Raw genomic sequence first — 25,231 nt, 5'->3', positions numbered from 1 at the left:
GAACAATATTAAAGGCTACAGCCTAACTAAGTTGGCCTTTATCTACTTAGCGATGAACTAGGCAAAATGCATAATGGTATAATATTTATCTTCCCCATTTATTCACGTTTCTTCTCACTGATCAACACTTCATACAGAACGTTTATGGGCTGGTCCAGCCACTTTCAGACTTTCAGGGCAATGTGACTTCCTTCCGCTCATTTGTTGTTATCCTGTAACTCCCTGTTGCTGGAGAACTGCATGGAGGAAGGATAGAGTAATACAGTCTTCAAGTAGGCTACGGTAATAAGGATACAAACTGCACTGGTCCTGAAAGTGAGTGTTAACTCTGTGCTTACATATTCCTTTTCCTATATTGTAAAAGTTGATTCTGTCAGAATATAGGTATCTATTGATAATGTGTTTTTTTGGCATATTGTATGGTTGTTGGTTGTGTTCATGGGAACAAAGACTCAAGCTCTTGTGAGACAAGCTCTTGTGGTACTTTGTCTTTCCACTTTTTTCTAACGCTCAAATAATGTGAACTGTATTTACTGCACGGCAAATTCTCCAGGGTTAAATAAACACTGAGAGTATTACATTTAACACTGTTCCAGTGTCTATACGGGTCCACACTTTTTAGTGTTAAATTTAAACCACTGCTTAGTTTAAAGCCTTATTTGCATATTTCCCAAAGTGCTTTTCAATGAATTGTAGAGTTACCACCCATGACTGTATTGTTTACTGAAGGAGACATGTTTGCTGCATTCATTCAGTTTCAGTTGTGTGGACTTCGCCAAGTGAGATCCTAAGTGAATATGTTATCATTAAAATGTAATTCCTTAAAACAATATAATATGTATTTCATAAGGCCTTATTTTGAGGGCCTAATTTTAACCTAGTTTTAACCTCAAACTCATGGTTTACAGGCCACATCAGGTCTGCAAGTCACATTATGCTGGCCAGTGTGGGGTATCCAACATTTAGAATTTTTATTCACCCGCAACCTGCATTCAGAATGATTGCCAGGGCCAGGAAGACTAAGATATGAGACTACCAAAAGCATCTAAACTGGAACAACCATTTTAGTAATGGTGCAATAAATTAAGTAGCACATTGGTTTATCAATCAATCTATGTCCCTGCAAAAACATAGATATTGAAACAAACAATTTGAAAAATCAACCCACAAAAGAGCTTTCTGGGATATATGATACTGATGGGTGTGGTTTTGGTTCAACACTGGTTGTTAACACCAACACGGGGGTTAACACCAATGAGTGTTAATTTAAAACTTACATAGTTAATTTAACTCCTGAATCAAATCTAGAAATGTTACACTGAAGAATCAACACGAGGTAATTCTGGCCAATTTGCCGTGTACATGTAAAGAAAAGTAATTCCCTGTGCTATGGCCATTTTGTCTCACATAATGTTATCAGGGTGTGCAGCACACCCTTTGTTGATGGGCTACTGCCTGTGTGGAGCTGTCAGCACTCAACTCTGCAGTTGTTTAACAATTGTTATGGCTAAGTAGCCGCTCTCTGTCACGGCAACCAAGTTTTTGCAAGCAGAGGCACAATGTTTTTAAAGAATGGATGTTAAGAAAGAATGGGTGGGGGCTTAACTTGAGTTTGAAAATAGTTTCAACATCAAAGCTATGAAAATGATTAGTGCTTTAAGTAACCAGAAGAGGCTGCTGTGGAGCAACAGTACAATAGCTGTGTTAAAGTTGCAGTTGCTGTCAGCAGACACAGTAACAACCTGAGCTATGAATTACCCAAATTGCTTTTCCTCATATCCTGTTTTTGCTGTTTCCTTTTGATTCTAGGTCTCAGCTATTCACCCTATACATGTACCATGTTTCCTTAAACCCCATTAGCAAATGGCAAAATAACCCCTACCGCGACTTAATAACAAAGCTACTGCCAGCCCCACTAACGCCGCTGCTGCACAAGATTCACTGTAAGTAACCACCTAACTGCCCACACCTCTTCCACCACTACCCCACCCCCACCACATCTCTCCCTCCATCTATCTTTCCACCCCCCTCTCTTCTTCTGACACTCCCCCTTCACACACACTCTGTCATGAGTGGGCACCCCTACGCTGCCCCCCATCTGTCCCACTTTCAACAGACATAGATGAGTAGAGCAGCCTGCCTGCCTGGGCACCTGTTCCTATGTGACATATCTAATTCCAAATTCCACTTCAAGTGCACATTTTTTAGCTCTCAATTTTCACTTGTTATATACGTTCATATCTCCTGCTGGCTGTGCTCTTTGCTGCATGATTCAGATGTGTGAGACTACTTGACTACACTGACTCCCAGGACTTGGCAGCTAGGGGCTGCTGCTGTCAAATAAATGCAGGCAAATGTTTTCAAAAGCTCTCCATTTCAACTCGTTACAAGTCGATCTCTCCTTAATCTTGCTAGCTGTGCTCTTGCCTCATGCTTCAGAAGTGTGTCATAATGAGACAAACTGCTGTCTTTTTCTATCTCACGCAGTGCCAAGATGGGCCATTTACACCATCTTTGCCGTCATCGTCTTGCTGTTTTTGGTGTGTATTATTTGGGTCTTTGTGAAATACTGCTGCAAGAGCAAGAAAAAGAGAAAGAACAACCCGGACCATCAGATCAATCTACAAGGGGTGACTGGTTCTACGACTACATCGCTAGTAAGTAAAGGTAGTAGTAGTACTAGCTTGGTCTTTGTGGGATAACTCAGAGCGTCTGCTCCATTCTATCCATTTCTTCTTGCTTGGATTGGTCGCCGTTGTGGAGGAGTGAAGTAGAGGTGTAGCCTTAGCTCCTTATGTACAGTACCAGTCAAAGGTTCTACTCATTCAAGAGTTTCTCTTTATTTTTTTCACTATTTTCTACATTGTAGAATAATAGTGAAGGCATCAAAACTATGAAATAACACATATGGAATCATGTAGTATCCAAAAAAAGTATTAAACACATCAAAATACTGTATATTTTAGATTCTTCAAAGTATCCACCCTTTGCCTTGATGACAGCTTTGCACACTCTTGGCATTCTCTCAGACAGCTTCATGAGGAATGTTTTTTCAACAGTCTTGAAGGAGTTCCCACATATGCTGCGCACTTCTTGGCTGCTTTTCCTTCATTCTGCGGTCCAACTCATCCTAAAGCAATTGGGTTGAGTTTGGGTGATTGTGGAGACCAGGTCATCTGATGCTACACCATCACTCTCCTTCTTGGTCAAATAGCCCTTACACAGCCTGGATGTGTGTTTTAGGTCATTGTCCTCTTGAAAACAAATGATAGTCCCACTAAGCGCAAACCAGATTGTAACGGTTCTCGTCTGGTGAAGGAGAAGCGGACCAAAATCCAATGTGGTATTTTTGAGACATGTTTAATAACGATGAAAACGAACAAATACAAAAACAACAAACGGACTGTGAAAAATCTATACATCCTATCTGGTGACAACAAACACAGAGACAGGAACAATCACCCACGAAATACTCAAAGAATATGGCTGCCTAAATATGGTTCCCAATCAGAGACGATGATAAACACCTGCCTCGGATTGAGAACCACTCCAGACAGCCATGGACTATGCTAGATACCCCCACTAAACCACACACCCAATACCTAACAAAACCCCAAGACAAAACACACCACAATAAACCCATGTCACACCCTGGCCTGACCAAAAAAATAAAGACAAACACAATATATATCAACCAGGGCGTGACACTGATAGGATGGTGTATCGCTGCAGAATGCTGTGGTAGCCATGCTGGTTAAGTGTGCCTTGAATTCTAAATAAATCACAGACAGTGTCACCAACAAAGCACCCCTACACCATCACACCTCCTCCTCCATGCTTCACGGTGGGAACCACACTTGCGGATATTATCCAAAAATATCAAATGTAGATTTATCAGACCAAATGACAGATTTCCACTGGTCTAATGTCCATTGTTCGTGCTTATTGGCCTAAGCAAGTCTCTTCTTCTTATTGGTGTCCTTTAGTAGTGGTTCCTTTGCAGCAATTCGATCATGAAGTCTCCTTTGAACAGTTGATGTTGAGATGTGAATGTTACTTGAACTCTGTGAAGTAAGGGCTGCAATCTGAGGTGGAGTTAAGTCTAATGAACTTATCCTCTGCAGCAGAGGTAACTCTGAGTCTTTCTTTCCTGTGGCGGTCCTCATGAGAGCCAGTTTCATCATAGTGCTTGACGGTCTTTGCGAGTGACTTTCATGTCTTAAAGTAATGATAGACTGTCGTTTCTCTTTGCCTAGTTGAGCTACTCTTGCCATAATATGGACTTGGTCTTTTACCAAATAGGGCAATCTTCTGTACACCACCCCTACCTTGTCACAACACAACTGATTGGCTCAAATGTATTAAGAAGGAAAGAAATTCCACAAATTCCCTTTAAAAAGGCACACCTGTTAATTGAAATGCATTCCAGGTAACTTCCTCATGAAGCTGGTTAAGAGAATGCCAATAGTGTGCTAAGCTGTCATCAAGGCAAAGGGTGGCTACTTTGAAGGTCAAATATAAAATCTATTTTGATTTGTTCAAGTCTTACTACATGATTTTGCTTACTACATTATTCCCTATGTGTTATTTCATAGTTTCATATGTCTTCACTTTTATTCTACAATGTAGGAAACAGGACAAATAAAGAAAAACCCTTGAATGCGTAGGTGTATCCAAACCTTTTACTGGCACTGTATGTTAGGATGGGCCACTGCTTGAGGGATTGTGTAGCCGATGAATGTGATTGGCTGGTTCGAGCTATGACAGTGTTCTTGATGGGCAGGTCCAACCTCCCTCGGATGATGCAAACTACGGCTCAGCTAAAAACCGTGGAAGACTACTCTACTCTCTGGAATACAAGGCACAAGAGGTTAGTTAGTCTTTTGAACTTGTAACTTTATCAAAACAACACAAGCCAACATCTCATTCCAAAATCATGGGCAATAATTTGGACTTAGTCCCCACTTTTTTGCTATAACAGCCTTTGCTCTTCTGGGAAGGCTTTCCACTAGATGCTGAAACATTGCTGCGGGAACTTGCTTCCATTCAGCCACAAGCGCATTAGTGAGGTCAGTCACTGATGTTGGGAGATTAGGCCTGGCTGGCAGAGAATGCGTTCTCGCAGAGAATCAACGCTTGGCATTGCTCATCGTGATCTTAGGCTTGTGTGTGGCTTCTTTGCCATGGAAACCCATTTCATGAAGCTTGTGATTAACAGTTCATGTGCTGACATTGCTTCCAGAAGCAGTTTGGAAGTTGGTAGTGAGTGTTGCAACCGAGGACAGACAATTTTTACACGCTTCAGCACTCAGCATTCCCGTTCTATGAGCTTGTGTGGCCTACCACTTCAACGGCTGTCCCGTTGTTGCTCCTAGAGGTTTCCACTTTACAATAACAGTATTTACAATTGACCGGGGCAGCCTTAACAGGGCATACATTTGATGAACTGGCTTGTTGGAAAGGTAGACTTCAATGTGTCTTTATGTTTATACCGTAGAGCAATTGGACTTACAGTGATCTTGCATGTGTGTGTGGCCCTTTATCTTCCCCTACTGTCTTTGACTCTCCTGCCATCACTCATCCCCTGCAGCTGACAGTGGGGATTAAACAGGCTGCAGCACTGCCAGCTATGGACCTGGGAGGCACCTCTGACCCCTATGTTAAAGTCTACATCACCCCCAACAAGTCAAAGACATTCGAGACTAAGGTCTACAGGAAAACCCTTAACCCCATTTTCAATGAACACTTCACATTTGAGGTATTATATTGATATTCCTATTGTATGTTTTATATGTTTAAGAGATTTTTAGCCAGGCTATTGTTTCATACACAATGTTAGTGAGTCTGTGTCTCTGCCCCACTCTTCAATCTCATCTGACTGTCTTGTGTCCAGATTGACAAAGCTGAGCTCAATGAGTCCACCCTAGTCATGAAGGTGTTCGACTTCGATAGGTTCTCCAAACATGACATCATCGGGGAGCTGAGGCTGCAGCTCGGAACCATCGACTGGAATCATGTGATCGAGGAGTGGAAAAACCTTAGTGAACCCTCCAAGTCTGAGGTTAGGATATGACTTGATTTTTGGACCGGTCATAATGCTGATACAAATACAGGAAGCAAGATGTGTAATTGTAGTCTACCTCTACCTAATTTTCCTTGAGATAATATTGGCTTACATACTGTATTTCCACCTGGTTGTTCATATTGTTTCTGGTTACCTTCTGTGATTACAGGATATCATTCTGGGGGAGATCTGCTTCTCATTGCGTTATGTCCCGACCACCAGCAAACTGACTGTTGTCATCCTGGAGGCCAAGAACCTAAAGAGTATGGATTTAGGGGCTCATCAGGTAGGTCCAAGCCCTGGCTCTCTGAGAGGAAGACTGAATGGTTGTTTTTGTGAAGAGTTATGATTAGCCTGGAATCCAGACCGGTTTTGTGCTGAAATTCCACTCCTTGTACAAATCGTCACATGCCAAACATATAACATGGAGTAACAAGGAGTGGACTGTTACAAAACAGGTCTGGATTCCAGGCTAAATTATGAATATTACAAATAATACTACAGGATTATTGTGGCCAGTTTCGATTATTACAAATAATACTGGATGCTCAAACTACATTCTACTGTCATTCATGTACACTGTAGATCCCTATGTAAAAGTACAGCTAGCTCTGGACAAGAAGAAGTGGAAGAGAAAGAAGACATCTGTTAAAAAGTGCACACAAAATCCCTACTTCAACGAATCTTTTACATTTGTGGTGTCATTTGAACAAATTCAAGTAAGTATGATCGTATCTCAGAATATGGCTAAGATGAGGCATTTTTGGCTCTCATTTATACGGTAATTTATGGTATTATCAACAGTTAAATACTCAGAAACGTTTTACCGAAGCATACTGTAAATGATGGTGCATTGTGGGAAAATGTTATAGGCTGGGACATAATTGCTGTATTTAGAATGGAATTCCATTCCACCCCATAGAATACAGTACTGTACTGTACCTTTGGAGGGTCAAAAACCTTTTGACCACCAGTGGGTGCATGGTATTGCTGTTTCTGGCTCATTATTCTATTTTGAGTTGTGCCTTGTAAGAGGCTAACCTCTTGCACCCATAAGTGAGAATGCTGTACCAATTCTGCTCATATGTGGTTATGGTGCCCCATCAATTTCTAATGTATAGGGGTCAGATTGGAGTTGCAGCAAGTCTTAAACCTTAAAAGGGGGCTGAACTTCCTGTTTGAGCCTCGGTTTCAATTATCCTCATTATGTAATTCTCCTCATTATGTAATTTGACTGAGAACTAGATTTGTGTCTTGGAGGTGTGCTTTGAAATGTGTATCTCTGATGTGGGTATCTCGTGACAAGCGTCTGTTCTTTCACTCTGCAAAACAGTGCACAGTTACAGTCACTCACACTTCCAGATAACTTGAAACAGTTTAACCAGGTCTTGTGTTTGGAAGTAGCCTAGACTAGCTAGCAAACTAGCCAACTTCTTTAGCCGGCTGGTGTGCGACCTGTGGAAAAATTGGTTTGACTTTGGATTGCCTATCTGTGGGGATAGTTGACTGACTAACACAGGAGGTTGGTGGTACCTTAAATGGGGAGGACGGGCTCATAGTAATGGCTGGAATGGAGTCAATGGAATGGTATCGAACTCATCAAACACATGGTTTCCATGTGTTTGATACCATTCCCTTCACTACATTCCAGCCATTATTATGAGCAGTCCTCCCATCAACAGCCTCCTGTGGTCCCTAACTTACCCATAGGGATATTGAATGTCAAACCAAATTGACCATGGGCATTCATGATCGGGACTGGTGCAGCTGCACTCCGAATTGACGATTACTTAGGTGCTGCCAGCTATGGGCATGTGGGCACGACTGAAATAAATGAAACCCAAGGAAAACACCACTGAATAACGTATGGTGACATTTAGTTTTTCCTGTCGTAACACATTGTGGTTTGACCGGTACCCCTCATTCCGTGACATACACTTTTTTTCAAATTATCTCAAAAATCTGTATTTTAGACGATACTGACTTTATGACCAAAATTATCCTATTTACACTTTGTGGTATATTGTCACACTAGAATAAATGTTGCTGACTAATATTATTGCCACATAGGCCGTTATTGCCTTCAGTTGCTCTTTAAGTGTTTGAGCATTTTGTCATTTCCTTTTGGTCTGTTTTGCAGTAACTGCCATTTTGGAAGCCTATAAAGGTCCAATCCATCTGTTTTTATGTCAATATCAAATCATTTCTGGGAAACAATTGTGTGCCTTACTGTGATTGTTAAAAATTAAAATGGTAAAAAAAGACAGAACAATAGCTTCTTAGCAAATAGCAATTTCTCAAGCAAGAATTATGCGAGAACTGTCTGGGAGTGGCCTGAGTGGGGAGTGGAAAACTGAAAACCAGCTGTTATTGCCAGAGGGGTTTGGAACTTTGTTTCTTATTGGTCTATCAACTTATTTACCACCTGGTGATGTCACTATGCAAGACAAAACTCCCTCCCACCAAAACAAGTGGAAATTTTCCGGCTGGTCTTTTCAATCAGGTTTTACACTAAAAGGGCATCATCATAATTTTCACGATTTCACAGTATTATTCCAACCTAGTTAGGAAATATATACAAAACACAGAAAAAGTGTTTGACTGCACTGTTTGAGTTCGAGTTTGAGTTTATTTTTATTTTTACAGGGATCGTGCACATTAATCAACGTTTCAGTTAAAGTGCCGGTTTTAGCCAGCTGGCTAATTTTCAACCGCAGTCCCTGGGCAGGTTATTAAAAACAATGACAATATAGACAATAGCAACATAGAACAAGCAAGACATAGCAACATAGGACAAGCAAGACGTAGCATACAGACAGAGCAACATAGAGCAAAAAGCAGCAAGACAAAATTCATAAAAGCAACAAAGTGTTTCCACACCTACCTTTAAGGCCTCTGGAAGTACAAGTGATATAAAACACAAACATTCATTAATATGCTGCAATGTTTAACACTTTACCTAGCAACCAACCTGCTTGTACCAATCCCTTACAATTACAGTAAAATACTGTGAAATACAAACCCCTCCCTTCAATGAATTTCATTCATTCTTTCATTCCTTCAGATTACGGTAACATGTACTTTTTTCTACAGTAAAGTACAGTCAAATTTACAGTATTGTACCGTATGTCTATCACAGTACTTGGTTTGATTATTTATTTATAGTAGAGTAGGTGTACTGTAATATGAAATATATAATTTTACTTGCCACTGAACTGCCTGTAAATTACTGTCAAATTAACAGCAACCCCTTTACAGTGCGATATAAACAAATACATTTTTAAAGAATATAACATAAAAATGCCTTGAGCTGAGTTCCACTGTTGTACCCCATCAGAACCCAAAATACAATGAGTAAACAAAATATGAGTATTGAGTTTCACCCCTTTTCCCTCAGAACAGCCTCAATTAATCAGGGCATGAACTCTACAAGGTGTCGAAAGCGTTCCATAGTGATGCTGGCCCATGTTTACTCCAATGCTTCCCACACTTGTGTCAAGTTGGCTGGATGTACTTTGGGTAGTGGACCATTCGTGATACACATGTGAAACTGTTTTAAAAAACTAGCAGCGTTGCACTTCTTTACACACTTAAACCTGGATTCATCTGGTCAGTATATGTCACGGAAAGACCAGGTGTTCGTAATGTTTTGTACACAGTGTATAAGCTTGTTTTACTTCACAATTTGTAAACGATTTAATTGTAAACAAACACTGTACAGCATCAAAGCATGGTTAAACTATAATTTTGGTATATTGGATGGTCAGTCCTTGCATCCATAGCTCTGTCTATAAATTTGAGAGTGGTTATATATTTTCAACCCCATTCCTCAGCTGTTAACCAAAACCAATATTGTTTGTACTGCAGATTGCCCCTTTAAACAAAAAGTAATGGGACCTCCTTTGCAGTGACTGTTGTCTGCTATTGCTCCCTCCAGAGGCTTCAGCTGGTGATTTCCGTGTGGGACCATGACAAGTTTACCAGGAACGATGCTATTGGGAAGATCTTCCTGGGTTGTGATGCTACAGGGAACCAGCAGAGGCACTGGGCAGACATGCTGTCCAACCCCGTAAGCCTGTGGCCCAGTGGCACAACCTGTTTTCCAGTGAACAGGTGGACTCCATTCTCGAACTCAAACACTCAGTCAGGATCCCCTTCATTAATAAGAACTTTTGAGAAAACTTAGACTTGCTTTCCAGAATCATGGCACTCCAGCGACCATGGGAAGAGGCTAGAAATAACCAACTACCGTCCTCTGCTTCACTTAGCTAATAGCAGCTTGGAGGCTCGAGCACTTTTAAACGCTGATAAAATAATCCAATATGCATGCTGGACATCCAGATTTAAATAGTTGCAATTTTTATAGACATGTTATGAAATACATACGTGATAGATTATTTTCCTATTCTTAACTGGACCTATCTATTTTCTATGTAGCCCATTGTTTATTGGTTTTATACTCAAGTTGAATATAGCATTACAGTCAAACCTAAATGCTGCACAGACTAGCATACAAAAAGACTCCATGGCCTGGGAGAGCATACTGTAGGCCCACCCACTTGGGAGCGAGGCACACACGCTGGGAAGTCAGGCCCAGCCAATCAGATTCGTTTTTCCCAACAAAAGGGCTTTATTATTCATCAGCTGTCCTGGTGGCTGGTCTCCAATGATCCCGCAGGTAAAGCAGCCGAATGTATTGAGGTCCTGGGCTGGTGCGTTACACCAGGTCTGCGGTTGTGAGGCCAGTTGAATGTACCGCCAAATTTTTGAAAACAACGTTGGAGGCAACTTATGGTAGAGAAATTTACATAAAATTCTCTGGCAACAACTCTGGTGGACATTCCTGCAGTCAGCATGCCAATTGCACGCTCCCTCAAATTTTGTGGCATTGTGTTGTGTGACAAAACTGCACATTCTAGAATGGCCTTTTATTGTCCCCAGCACAAGATGCAGCTGTTTAATCAGCTTCTTGATATGCCACACTTGTCAGGTAGATGGATTATCTTGGCAAAGGAGAAATTATTACAAACAGGGATGTAAACATGTGTGCACAAAATTTGAGAGAAGCAAGATTTTTGTGCATATGGAACATTTCTGGGATCTTTGATTTCAGCTCATGAAACAACGGACAAATACTTTACATGTTGTATGTACACTCTTAATTGATGGAAATATGCAATAAATCCATGTATGGCTTCTCATTTCCACAACCGTCTAATTGACTGTGTCTGATTGAATTTCAGGTGATAATATCATGTGCCTTACCGTGGCTCAATTAACCTAAGTTCAGCAGGCTCCTCTCTCCCAAGTGACACAAGGTTGGGCCAATGGGAAATCAGGGAGCCACAGCAGTGTCAGCCTGTAGGACCTTATGATACCTCATTAACAGGGATGAAAACAACAGATCAAGGGCTTGGAGTCTCAGCCAGAGATGGTTTATAATGTTAATACCGGCTTTGTCTCAGTGTCATCACTGGGATATTGCTTACATCTCTCGGTAGTCTGGTGTAAACACATTAAATGGTATGACATAAGTAAATACATTTTATTTCATTATTTGAGGGCATGTTGTCAGACATATCCTCAATACAAATAATATTGAAACACATTTTGCAATATTGCAACAAATATGAAAGCTTGGGTGTAACTCAGAAAGGTTTTGACTTTAAATGAGGGTACTTTATTTGACCCTGATTGTAGTCATGCTAGGTTTCATCGGTCGGACAGTCAAGTCAAAGAAGAAGGAATGACTGGGGTGGCAGGGTAGCCTAGTGTTTAGAGTGTTGGACTAGTAACCAAAAGGTTGCAAGTTCAAATCCCCAAGCTGACAAGGTACCCTGAACAGGCAGTTAACCCACTGTTCCTAGGCCATCAAAAATAAGAATTTGTTCTTAACTGACTTGCCTAGTAAAATAAAGGTTAAAAAAGAGGAAATATAACTCAATAAGGATTTAAAGAAAATGTCCTCAATTTCCAAACATTTTTTTTATTGGAAATCAAATGGAGTTTCTACTGTTTACATTTCAAAGGTTTCGTTGGATATCAAATCGATTTTTTTTCTGAATCCTCTGAATGATTCTGGTGAATTGTTGCTACTTTCTAGAAAGAGATGATTGGATAACAAGTGTGTGTGAGTGCAGAACTGCAGATGTGTTCCCAGAACCTGAGTATCTAAGTGATCCAGCATCAGAGCCAAAACCAAAGGTTTTGCTGTCTATTCAGTCAGCTCTGATCATTTTTCTGATTCGCTCTGGCCCATCCATGTTCACGGTCCTTTGACACATGGCCTCCCGTTGGGTGACCTGGCCTGTGGTAAGCCTCCCAAAGGCTGGGCACAGTTACATCAAAGAACCATGAAACCTCTGTTTTCTGATCGTAACTACGGGCCTAATCAATAAACCATGGATGGCATACTCCCTGGTAAAGTATCAGATACATCACATGACACCAAGAGCCATTTGACATGAGGCCAATGGACAGAAAACAAGCACATTATCTGTCAATGGGGCTCCATCTAATTCATAATGTTGGAGTTAGTTGCCCAAGCCACGCTGCACGCTCAAAGTCTTTGAAGTCTGTTTGTTGTCAATGTTTTTGTAACTGGCGAGGGTGGAGAGAGAAAGGCCTTTGGGGGGCAGGTGTCTTGACAACAGGCAGGTGGGGCCTTCCCTGTTCGGCTGGCGATGTTCTTATCAACGCACATCATGCACCTGAAAATGAAGAGCCGAGGAGATTAAGGAGGCTCTTTGAAATGTAAAATATGCCCACCCATCCTGTTGATGTTGTGTGTCTGTCTTCATGCAATCATAAGCGTCCAACACTGCACCAACACTTCATTCACACCGACACCGCAAATGCCCTGGACATTTCACAACGGCACCTCAGTCATGATATGTGTCAGTAAATGTGCAGTATGACACAATGCTGACGGACTCTTCTGTCATCAATACAATAAATACCTTTTGAGTTGACCTATTGGTATCAAATACATCGAGCACATGGTTTCCATTGCATTCAACCCGTTCCAGCCATTATTATGAGCCGTCCTCCCCTTAGCAGCCTCCACTGGTTTCAAGGACGTAATTACAACATCTGGCCTGTACTCTCTCCCTATCCCACACCCTATCGCTCGAGTTCCCTCTGTCCTCCATAGGCTATTATATCTATTATATCTCTACGGGCTATGTGCTCAGCTCCTCGGTATACAGCAGGATGACATCGTAGGACTAGCGTTTCCAGGATACCTGGAGTGCTGCTAAGCTGTCCAATTAAAGCGTGCCTTGAAATCATTGCCTCCTAAGTGAGTGATTGCTCTTAGTGAGGATTTGCTTCTTGCAGATTTCAACCAGTGCATGATAAGAAGGATCCCTTGTCATTTCAGAGACGACGAGAGTGAATCCAACTAATTCATAGGCTACCTCTACACATGGTGAGTGTTTAAACATTTTTGAATGCGAATTAGGCATGCAACTGATTAAAGGAACAGATCGGTGATAATATGCTGTTCAATCGACATTTAATGTAATGATATGCTCATCTGATTCTTGAATAATATAAAAATGCTATGAGCCTACTCTATCCTAACACAAAATATAAGGTTGTTTTATACCATGTTTTTATTATCTGAGGTCTTTAAAAACACACACATAGCTTCAAAATATGTTTAAAACAAATATCATGTCATTCTCATGGGCTGCCAGTCCCTTGCATCCATAGCCCCGTCTATGAAATTGAGTTTGCCTAATTTCCCCAGCCCAGCAGATTTATACCAAACCAATTGGTCAAGCTGGATTACTTTAGGCTGTTTAATGTTTTATGTTTGATTATTTTATCAAATAATCATTTATTACATTTGGATACATCTAATTCAGCCAATATTGAGCTTCTTTTTTTTTGTTTCCTCTCACGAGCTCTTCAAACCAGAATGTTGAAGAAAATTATCTTTTAATATACTTGACTGGTTGCCCATGTGGTTGGTCCTTTTGGCGGTAGGAATGTGAGACATTATATCCACAGGAATGTAGAATTACATCAACTTTTCAAAGCACTGGTAGTGCTACGTGTTCAGATTTTCAGCGTTCACAAAATAAAAATAAAAACTCATGCATACTTGCGGAGCTCGTGAACGTGTTTACATGTTTTATGCAAGCTTCGGGTGACTGAAATCTGAATGCACTAATTCCTGTGGATATACTGTCTCACATTTCTACCGGCAAAAAGGACCAACTGCACGGACAACCAGTAAAGAACATTAAAATATAATTTTATTCAACACTTTGGCTTGTAGAGGTCGTGAGAGGAAACTTTCCTGATTCAAATGCTAATTTCTGCCAGATGTAGAATTCACCATCGGGTATCCAGGCAACTGATGCTGCTGCTGCTCGTCTTTCATTTTATCTTTATGCGGGAGGTAAATTCTCTACAATGACAATGAATATACTTAGCCAGCTACCTAGACAATGTTGATTAATAGACACAGGGTTTCAGCTGCCATTATCAACACTGATATTGGATAGCTTTGGAAAATGTTGAGACCAATGTTGATCCTCAGCATCCTCTTTAGTTAATCTGTCTGTCTCTCTCACCAGGAGGCAGAAAATGGAAACCGTGGAAAAATGGAACAAAGGCCTAATGTCACCTAAGTTGTTTGATGGAAAAGTATTTCCCAAACAGAATGGAAAGACAGGTAGGTATTCTTCATGGATTGCACTAGGTCTCAAAAACCCTCCTCCATTTGTAGGATTTTCAGTCATTACATTCGCCCACAATTGGCTACGTGTAAACTACAATTCCTATGCGGTTTTAACAACTCGAAACGTCAATAATCATCGCATATGCTGATATGCCCCTTATCTTTCATGTCAGCAAGAAAAATCTTTCAAATGAAAAAGATACAGTTACCGTAGCAGTTTTGCACAGACCCATTTGATGAACAGCACTTCCTTCCCAGTTAAGGTGTTCAGAGCATGCTAGAAAGCTAATTAGCACAGGTAGCGGCCTATCTTTTCGTCTGTCTTGACTTCCGTAAACAAAGCGCTGTAACATGGAGATGTGGCCGTGTTGGAACACTAACCTTATAAAAGGTGTGTATCAATGTAACCTTTTGCTTTTTGAAAATGATTTCTCGCTGATATGAAAGAAAAGGTCCTTATGCTTCCAAAACCGTACCGCAAGCAATGCGTGTTAATGTTCAGACCTAGCGTCGGGGCTCTTAACAATACTCCCCCGTACAGAAGACGTCATTGTCCAATGACTCTTATGTGCAATTTAATAGAACTGAGAGTCATCATGATCAAGGGTTTCACTTGTAGTAATGTACACACATAATGTTGTTTAGCTAGTCATTGTGTACGAATGAATTGTAAATGACACAGATGGAACTGCAAAGATCAATGTTCCTTCATTCACAGGAATGGTTGCTAAGCATCTTCACAGCACATTCAGACTTCAAGATAGTTGGCATACACAGTCCATCACTTGCTCAGAATATGCCACTGGTAAGAAAACATTAGACTTTTTTACCCTTTCTTATCCTGGTAATATTTCAATGTTGAATCCTGCTTGAGCGCTGCATCATAAATGTTGGGTTTTAGCCTTTAGTTTGATAACAATCTGTTTTAGGACTATGTATTAGCTACAGCATATATAGTCCCTAATGTGGTGACGCTTTCCATTGTGTACAGCATAGCCATGCACATTTACATAGAAATGACTCTGCCGATTGTCAGTGGGTTGGGTCCTTCAGCTCATCGAAATTTGAGACAAAATATCCACCAAAAGTTTTATTAAACTGACTTCAAACCGTGGGTCTCTGTGTGTGGCAATCAAGATGTTTGCTCATTTTAATGTATTTTTTACTTCACCTTTATTTAACCAGGTAGGCAAGTTGAGAACAAGTTCTCATTTACAACTGCGACCAAGCCAAGATAAAGTTAGAGTTACACATGGAAGTAAACAATAAACACAGTAGAAAAAAAGAGTCTATATACATTGTGTGCAAAAGGCATGAGGAGGTAGGCAAATAATTGCAATTTTGCAGATTAACACTGGAGTGATAAATTACCAGATGTTCATGTGCAGGTAGAGATACTGGTGTGCAAAAGAGCAGAAAAGTAAATAAATAAAAACAGTATGGGGATGAGGTAGGTACATTGGGTGGGCTATTTACCAATGGACTATGTACAGCTGCAGCGATCGGTTAGCTGCTCAGAGAGCAGATGAATGAAGTTGGTGAGGGAGATAAAAGTCTCCAACTTCAGCGATTTTTGCAATTCGTTCCAGTCACAGGCAGCAGAGAACTGGAAGGAAAGGCGACCAAATGAGGTGTTGGCTTTAGGGATGATCAGTGAGGTACACATGCTGGAGTGCGTGCTACGGGTGGGTGTTGCCATCGTGACCAGTGAACTGAGATAAAGTGGAGCTTTACCTAGCATGGACTTGTAGATGACCTGGAGCCAGTGGGTCTGGCGACGAATATGTAGCGAGGGCCAGCCGACTAGAGCATATAGGTCGCAGTGGTGGGTGGTATAAGGTGCTTTAGTAACAAAACGGATGGCACTGTGATAAACTGCATCCAGTTTGCTGAGTAGAGTATTGGAAGCTGTTTTGTAAATGACATCGCCGAAGTCGAGGATCGGTAGGATAGTCAGTTTTACTAGGGTAAGCTTGGCGGCGTGAGTGAAGGAGGCTTTGTTGCGAAATAGAAAGCCAACTCTATTTGATTTTAGATTGGAGATGTTTGATATGAGTCTGGAAGGAGAGTTTACAGTCATACACCTTACTTATAGATGTCCACATATTCTAGGTCGGAACCATCCAGGGTGGTGATTCTAGTCGGGCGTGCGGGTGCAGGCAGCGAATGGTTGAAAAGCATGCATTTGGTTTTACTAGCGTTTAAGAGCAGTTGGAGGCCACGGAAGGAACGTTGTATGGCATTGAAGCTCGTTTGGAGGTTAGATAGCACAGTGTCCAAGGAAGGGCCAGAAGTATACAGAATGGTGTCGTCTGCGTAGAGGTGGATCAGGGAATCAGGGATCAGGGAAACGCCCGCAGCAAGAGCAACATCATTGATACGTGGGTCTCTGTGTGTGGCAATCAAGATGTTTGCTCATGATTTAAGGCAGGTACACAAGATGGAAGTACATGCATGCGTATCAGGGGAGAACGCATGCCCTCTCCCATTGAAGCCACAGGAGTTGAAGGCCGACCGCGGTACTGCAGGCCTTGTTAGCAGAAAACAGGGTCCCCCATTATAGTGCATGGAAAGGTGGAAATCTTCATGGTTAATCTGTGTAATAAATCATTTGAAGACAACCATGGAACCAATAATTGCTTCTAATACACCAGATGTAAGTCCTTAAGTGTAGTTATTCTGCAATTACTGTGTCCAAAATACCACAGTCGATTGTCAGTTACTGCAGTTTCAAAACTGCTATCATTTTTTGGAAGGGTTGTTTCAGACTGTATAAAAATTATTAGTACAGTATCAGTCTGCTTTATTAGGCAACAGCACATCCCTAGGGTTCATGGGGTTCATAACTAATAACGTTTGACACATCCCTTGTCCTTTGTAAATCAGGGATGTCTGTGTTAATGTTTAGTCCCTTAGTTTGGTCTGATGTAACAGACTCTTTCTAGCAGGACAGAAATTGCAATGTTCACGCAGTGGTTAAGCTATACATAAAATCATCAGAGTAGTCTTTTTGCATGAGAGATCCACTATGCTGTTGAGGCCTTTCTCATAGTTTTTAAGAAACTGTGCAAAGTTACAGAAAACCTGGATGTCTTCCTGTGTGTGTAATTCAGGCTCCTGTCCAAATTTGATGATGAGTAGGACTGAGCACCATGAGCCTCGGCCTGTCCCCATGGCCCTTGCCCCCAAGTTGCCCCCAAGGCCCATCGCCCCTCTGCCTTTCCATCTCCTCAGACAGCAATGGCCGCTGAAAGCTCTGGAGACCCAGGAGTGGAAGAACAACCTCAAAGCCCAGGCCTGTCTGTTAGGCCTACACATACTGGTGGATTTTCTCTCAGTGACTGCCATTAGCTATGTGGGTGGCTGTAGTACTTACATTGTAACACTTTAGGTCCAATATGCACGTGGTGTTGCTATGCCACCAGAGTTGTGTCAATGTGACGTTCTACGTGCTACACAGAGCGCACTGTTTTGAGAGCTGAGAGGAGCAGAGGCGAAGAGCGTCTTTATTCTATTTTTCCCTACTGTAATGATAATCGATTATTGATTTTAGAAGCCCAGGAGCTTGTTGTGTTGCGAATTATTCGGTGGGTAATAGCTCGGCTCTCGGAACAATTCTATATGGGTGGGTCGGGTTGCAGAGAAAAATATGTCCTGATGGGAATCGGAAGTGATGGGACTCGGGTGGGGCTCGGAATTGATATGGACAGCGCGGGTGGGTGCAGCTCCAAAAAACCCATGCAGGACTCTGTATCAGTGTGTTGTGTGTGTTTGATATCGTTTGCGTCTTCCTACAAATGGAGCAGGCCCACAGTGCAGGAGCAGCCGGCAGCACAGGCTCTCTGGAGAGGGACTCGTTTTTTTGTGCCTCTGGATCCACCACGGCCTCCAGCTCTGGCCTGTCCAGCCCCGTGGAGAACCTCACCAAGATCACAGGTCGCTTCTCCCTATTCTTCCCTCCCTGGAAAAGCAGCTCAGAGTCTGACTCCAACCCCCCCTCCTGCTCTGGCTCCAAGAAGCTGCTTAACTACAGCATTAGGGCGGCCACAGGTCCGGCCGGGGTAGGCGTGGGGTCAGTGGGCAGGGTGGGTCCTCCAGACACCCCAGACATGCACAAACAGAATGGCCAGGAACAATTCCAGTACTCTGTGCCCGTCATATGGAAAGTGACGGACTACATCTTCGTGGGCAACCTGAACACTGCGGACAATGAGCGCATGCTGTGCCGCAACAACATCGACAGTATCATCGACATGAGCAGTCTGCCAGGGGACCCTGGCCCCAGCCTCTGCCTTATCCCCTGCACCTGCTCCCAGGGCGCCCGCCACAGCTGGTCCCGCCTCAAGGTGGACATCTGCAATGTGCCGGACGAGCTGGGCGAGGGCAGCCCCACCCTAAAGCAGCACTGCTTTGAGGACATCAACGAATGCATCGAGGCGTCCAAGGAAAAAAGGAAACATGTGCTGGTCCACTGTCGTGACGGGCACTCCCTGGCACCGACCTGTATCATCCAGTACCTCATGGTGAAACAGAATATGCATCTGATCGCTGCCTATGAGCTGCTGAGGGCCAAGTATCCTGTCAACATCAGGGAGTGTCACCAGAATGTGCTGGTGACCCTGGAGAGAGCTCTGCGGCCTGGAGGAGACGTGGACCCAGAGTGCTTCAAGCAGGCCATCTCAAGGAAAATGGCTTGGACTTGACTGGACTCCCTCCCCCTCCTGTTCAGTTCGGCCATCTTCATTTTTCAAATCTAGTCGTGGCATTCAATGGATCATTTGTTATGGACATTTTTTTAAAGGCAGCATTTCTTTCTGTCATTGTCAACTGTATATGTTGATGTTGCACCTACTTGCGGAACATGCAAGTTGATGTAAACTTCTCTTTTTCAGGACCCTGTCTTTCAAAGATGATTTGTAAAAATTTGTAGCAACACCGGCACAGGAACGGTACATCTGAACATCACACCTGCGGGACAGGTATAGGATGGCAACAACAACAACCCGAGTTACAACAGGAACACACAATCCCTCCATCAGTGCTCAGACTGTCCTCAATAGGCTGCGAGAGGCTGGACTGAGGGCTTGTAGGCCGGTTGTAAGGCAGGTTCTTACCAGACATCACCGGCAACAGCGTCGTCTATGGGCACAAACCCACCGGCGCTGGACCAGACAGGACTGGCAAAAAGTGCTATTCGCTGACGAGTCGCTGTTTTGTCTCACCAGGGGTGCTGGTTGGATTCGCGTTTATCGTCAAAGAAATGAGCGAGGCCTGTACTCTGGAGCAGGATCGATTTGGAGGTGGAAGGTCCGTCGTGGTCTGGGGTGGTGTGTCACAGCATCATCGGACTGAGCTTGTTGTCATTGCAAACAATCTCAACACTGTGCGTTACCGGGAAGACATCCTCCTCCCTCATGTGGTACCCTTCCTGCAGGCTCATCCTGACATGACCCTCCAGCATGACAATGCCACTAGCCATACTGCTCGTTCTGTGCATGATTTCCTGCAAGACAGGAATATCAGTGTTCTGCCATGGCCAGCGAATAGCCCGGATCTCTATCCCGTTGAGCACGTCTGGCACCTGTTGGATCGGACGGTGAGGGCTAGGTCCATTCCCCCCAGAATTGTCCGGGTACTTGCAGGTGCTTTGGTGGAAGAGTGGGGTAACATCTCACAACAAGAACTGGCAAATCTGGTGCAGTCCATGAGGAGGAGATGCACTGCCACCCCAGAGACTAACTGTTACTTTTGATTTTGTCCCCCTCTTTGTTCAGGGAAACATTATTCAATTTCTGTTAGTCACATGTCTGTGGAACTTGTTCAGTTTATGTCTCAGTTGTTGGATCTTGTTATGTTCAAACAAACATTTACACATGCTAAGCTTGCTGAAAATATACGCAGTTGACAGTGAGAGGACGTTTCTTTTTTTTGCTGAGTTTATTTGCCCACTCATAACCCTTTGAATGTATTACTCAGTGATGTTTCTCAGAAGAGGAAAGAGATTAAATGTTTTACTGTATACAGGTGTTAAATATGGAGGAAAAGAATGTTCTTGACCGTGTCTTCAATCTGAAGAAGCTCTGTGTCAGGTTGGTTTTATTGCGCCGGTGCCAGTTAGAAAGCCAGTGTCCCGGAGTCGCTTCTTCACTGATGACGTTGAGACTGTTGTTTTGCGGGTACTATTTAATGAAGCTGATAGTTGAGGACTTGTGAGGCCCCTGTTTCTCAAACTATACACTCTAATGTACTTGTCCACTTGTTCACTTGTGCACCAGAGCCTCCCACTCCTCTTTCTATTCTGGTTAGAGCCAGTTTGAGTTGTTCTGTGGAGGGAGTAGTACACAGCATTGTACGAGATCTTCAGTTGCTTGGCATTTTCTCACATGGAATAGCCTTCATTTCTCAGAACAAGAATAGACTGACGAGTTTTAGAAGAAAGTCTTTGTTTCTGGCCATTTTGAGCCTGTGTTCGAACACATAATGCTGATGCTCCAGGTAATTAACTAGTCTAAAGAAGGCCAGTTATATAGCTTATTTAATCAAAACAACAGTTTCCAGCTGTGCTAACATAATTGCAATGGTGTTTTCTAATGATCAAGTAGCCTTTTAAAATGATAAACTTGGATTAGCTAATACAACGTGCCATTGGAACACAGGAGTGATGGTTGCTGATCGTGGACCTCTGTACACCTATGTAGATATTCCATTAAAAATCTGCCATTTCCAGCTGCAATAGTCATTTAAATCATTAACAATGTCTACACTGTATTTCTGTTCAATTTGATGTTATTTTAATGGACAATTATTATTATTTTTCAACAACAAGGACATTTCTTTTGAACGGTAGTGTACATGGGACTTTGCACATGGAAACCGATTGTAGTTGTTGTAAATCCCTCCCTCCCACATCCATTGGTCTGTGATCTTCCTGCCCTCCGCAGACATTTTCCATTGTGGTTCAGAAGACCAGGCGGAAGATGATGAATTATCATGGATCCTCCTCCGATGAGGAAAACTAACTGTCTTAATCGTAAATTACATAACTTGTCCCTTTTACTCACAATTGCAATAACTTGCTGTGGTACTTCTTGGACACTGTGACTTTGTGATTTCAGCTTTTGTGTATGCAGTGAAACATTAGTACATTATGAATCTGACTGAATGGGGAGTCAGTGTTGTACTGCGAGAAATTCTATTGCATCTGAACATCTGCATGTCAACCATTTTATCTCAATCAGTTACATGGGAATATGCATTTAGATCTAAAATTTCATTAGAAATGTTTTTCAGTAATGAATGTTATACTATGCTATTAGTTGGTTCTGTTATGTACTGGGACAATACTATCGTTGTGTAATCTTGCAGACATTGATTCAGCTTTGATCTAACTTTATTAAACGAGCACCAATCGCCAGAGTAGTTTTTTTTCTACGAGTAGAGAAGAGAATCCACATGCACAGAGGCTTCAGAGGGGCTGCGGATTATACTTTTCTGGAACTTTCTCCCTGGGGGGTTAAAGGGTCCAAAGAAATCGGATTCTGTGGTATAGAAATGTCATTGTTTTGAGGACTTGTGCTCTAGTGTTCGATTCAGTTAATTTGGTCCCAATGTTTCTTCCTTGAAGCGGCAGTTTGTTTAATCGTAATATTTCCATCATTTTAATGATCTGGGAATATGCCAGTAGTGACTGTGTCTATGATTAGAGGTTCATTACTTTGCTTCAGTCACCAAGGGTTGAATGTTGCCCAGTTTAGCACCGTCTGAATTGCAAAATCAACTCAAAGTAACATCACATTGGGATGCAGCACATTATCAGAGGAAATTGTGTAGAGGCTCATATGATTTCAAAAATGGTTACATTACGGTTTAAAAAACTCAAACGGGCGGCTTGCTACAGTAATTTACGTTATTTGTGAAATGCCTCTGATCTAATGCTTTTGAAATATTATAATGATCATCAACTGCTATTTTCTCTGACAGAGATGTAATATTAGAATGACTTATTTTCGTCGGCAGTGGTGGCAATACATTTTTGTTCCTTTGTGGCCCATATGGGTGGAATGATAGCTATCAGAGTACTGTACGGTGACACTTGCACACTTTGTATGCAGTTGTTGGGCAGCAATAAAAGTTTTTTTATGCTATACAATGCTGTCTATTAATTAATGCTATCAATGTTTTAATTGGAATACATGATGTAATGAAATATGAAATAATACAGTTATGTAAATTGGTTATTTCTGTATTGCTGTAACTGTTTTGGACCCTTAACATATTTTTTAAGCTACCAGAATTTTGCAACCTTAGATGTGGTCATTGAACATTTTGTGCACTTCTGCACACCATATAATTTAGGCCATGATATACCTAGACTGATGTTTTATTATTTTCAAGGGGAAAATGCTATATTGAAAAATAAACTGTTATTGAAGGTTAATTTGACCCTTGTGGTGAGTGTTTGGGTCGTCTCTGAACTTGTTTGGTTTTACAACTTGTTCTTAGGTGAACTGTATAATCATGGCCCAGAATGTTCTGACTGAACTGAATATAAAACCAGAATATGTGCAGAAATGTATTTCCTGTGTCATGTTTTTAAGAGTCAAATGTATTGGTAGGTCTAAATATAAAAGAAATACTTGATACATTGTTGCCATTATGTATATCGTTTGACTGGATTATTCTGTATAGGCTTAAACAAAAACCTGAATGAGTTTTTGCTAGATAGTGTTCCCAGGAATGTTTTCATTTGTGCATTCCATAGCAAAACGTTTATGCGACAAAAAGGAGAGTTTCGTATCGGTTAAGGTAGTCCCTACCCATTTCGGTCCATTTTCTTCTGTTTGGTGTCTAGTGAATACAACCCAGTATTTACATAAGGCTCATTTCATCTAGGATTCCCCCATCAATATCAGTCGTGATGCAAACAAATGCACGCTCAGGGAAAAGGAATCCTAGGAAACGAGAAGAATAGGGGCTTCAAGGTCTGAGGTTCAGTATAAGGAAACTCTTATTCTGCACTCTGAAGTGGAGAAAATCACACACAACACCCAATGCTTAAAAAGGAGCCAGGCAGCAGTTATCATGGGGCGATAATCAACTATAAATTCCACATTCATTAAGAAATTTAAAGAATGTTGCTGGATGCATTGTTTGTAACTTATTTTGTACATAATGTGATGCTATTGTCTCTTATGACCAAAAAGAGCTTCTGTATATCAGAACAGCAATTACTGGACAAAGATCTTTTTCTTTAATGAGTCTGACGCAAAGGATATAATGCTGCTCCCAGACAAGGCCCAAATCCCTGTCATTCGCATGAAGAAAATAAGAAATACAGGGGCGCATATCAGGGTGCCTTGTGAGAATTAGTCGGCGAGTGGGTAACCCGCCTTTACCATCCGTTCTATTGGCCAACTTGCATTCACTGGAGAATAAACTGAGCTCCGTTCAAGACTATTCTATCAAAGGGACATTAAAAACTGTAATATCTTATGTTTCACCGAGTCGTGACTAAACAATGACACAGACAACATACAGTTGACTGGGTTTTCCATGCATCGGCAGGACAGCTACGTCTGGTAAGAAGAGGGGTGGGGTTGTGTCTATTTGTCAATAACAGCTCGTGCGCGAGCGGTTATTGAGTCTCGAGTTATCGAGTTATTGCTCACCTGAGGTTATTGCTCACCTGAGTTATCGAGTTATTGCTCACCTGAGGTAAAGTACCTCATGATACATTGTAGACCACACTACCTATCAAGAGAATCTATATTTTTTTGTCTATTTATCACTACAAACCGACCCTGGCACTAAGACTGCACTCAACGAGCCGTATAAGGCCATAAGCGAACAAGAAAATGCTCATCCAGAAGTGGCGCTCATAGTGGCCGAGGACTTTGCAGGCAAACTTAAATCTGTTTTACCTCATTTCTACAAGCATGTCACGTGCAACCAGAGGAAAAACAACTCTAGACCACCTTTACTCCACACACAAAGATGGTTACAAGGCTTTCCCTCTTCATCCATTTGGTAAATGTGACCATAATTATATCCTCTTGATTCCTACTTACAAGCAAAAACTAAAGCAGGAAGTACAAGTGACTCACTCAATACGGAGGTGGTCAGATGACGCAGACTCCACGCTACAGGACTATTTTGCTAGCACAGACTGGAATATGTTTCCCGGGATTCATCCAATGGCATTGAGGAGTATACCACCTCAGTCTCCGGCTTCATTAATAAGGGCATCGACGATGTCGTCCCCACAGTGACCATACATACATATCCCAACCAGAGCCATGGATTACAGGCAACAACAGCATCGAGCTGAGGGTTAGAGCTGCCGCTTACAAGAGCGAAGCACTCATCCGGACGCTTACAAGAAATCCAGCTATGCCCTCAGACGAACCATCAAACAGGCAAAGCATCAATAAAGGACTAAGGTTGAATCTTACTACACCAGCTCTGATGCTTGTTGG

At 42.0% G+C, this 25,231-nt stretch overlaps 1 pseudogene; it reads left to right on the top strand.

Annotated features, from left to right (window-relative positions):
* The first annotated feature begins 237 nt into the window (after positions 1-237).
* Positions 238-11,265, top strand: LOC135538871 (synaptotagmin-1-like; annotated as a pseudogene).
* The last annotated feature ends 13,966 nt before the right edge of the window (positions 11,266-25,231 follow it).

The sequence above is a fragment of the Oncorhynchus masou genome, unplaced genomic scaffold, assembly GCF_036934945.1.
Source record: "Oncorhynchus masou masou isolate Uvic2021 unplaced genomic scaffold, UVic_Omas_1.1 unplaced_scaffold_189___fragment_2___debris, whole genome shotgun sequence".
NCBI classification, from domain to species: domain Eukaryota; kingdom Metazoa; phylum Chordata; class Actinopteri; order Salmoniformes; family Salmonidae; genus Oncorhynchus; species Oncorhynchus masou.
The sequence above is the reverse complement of the archived record's forward strand: the minus strand, read 5'-3'. Positions and strand labels throughout refer to the sequence as shown.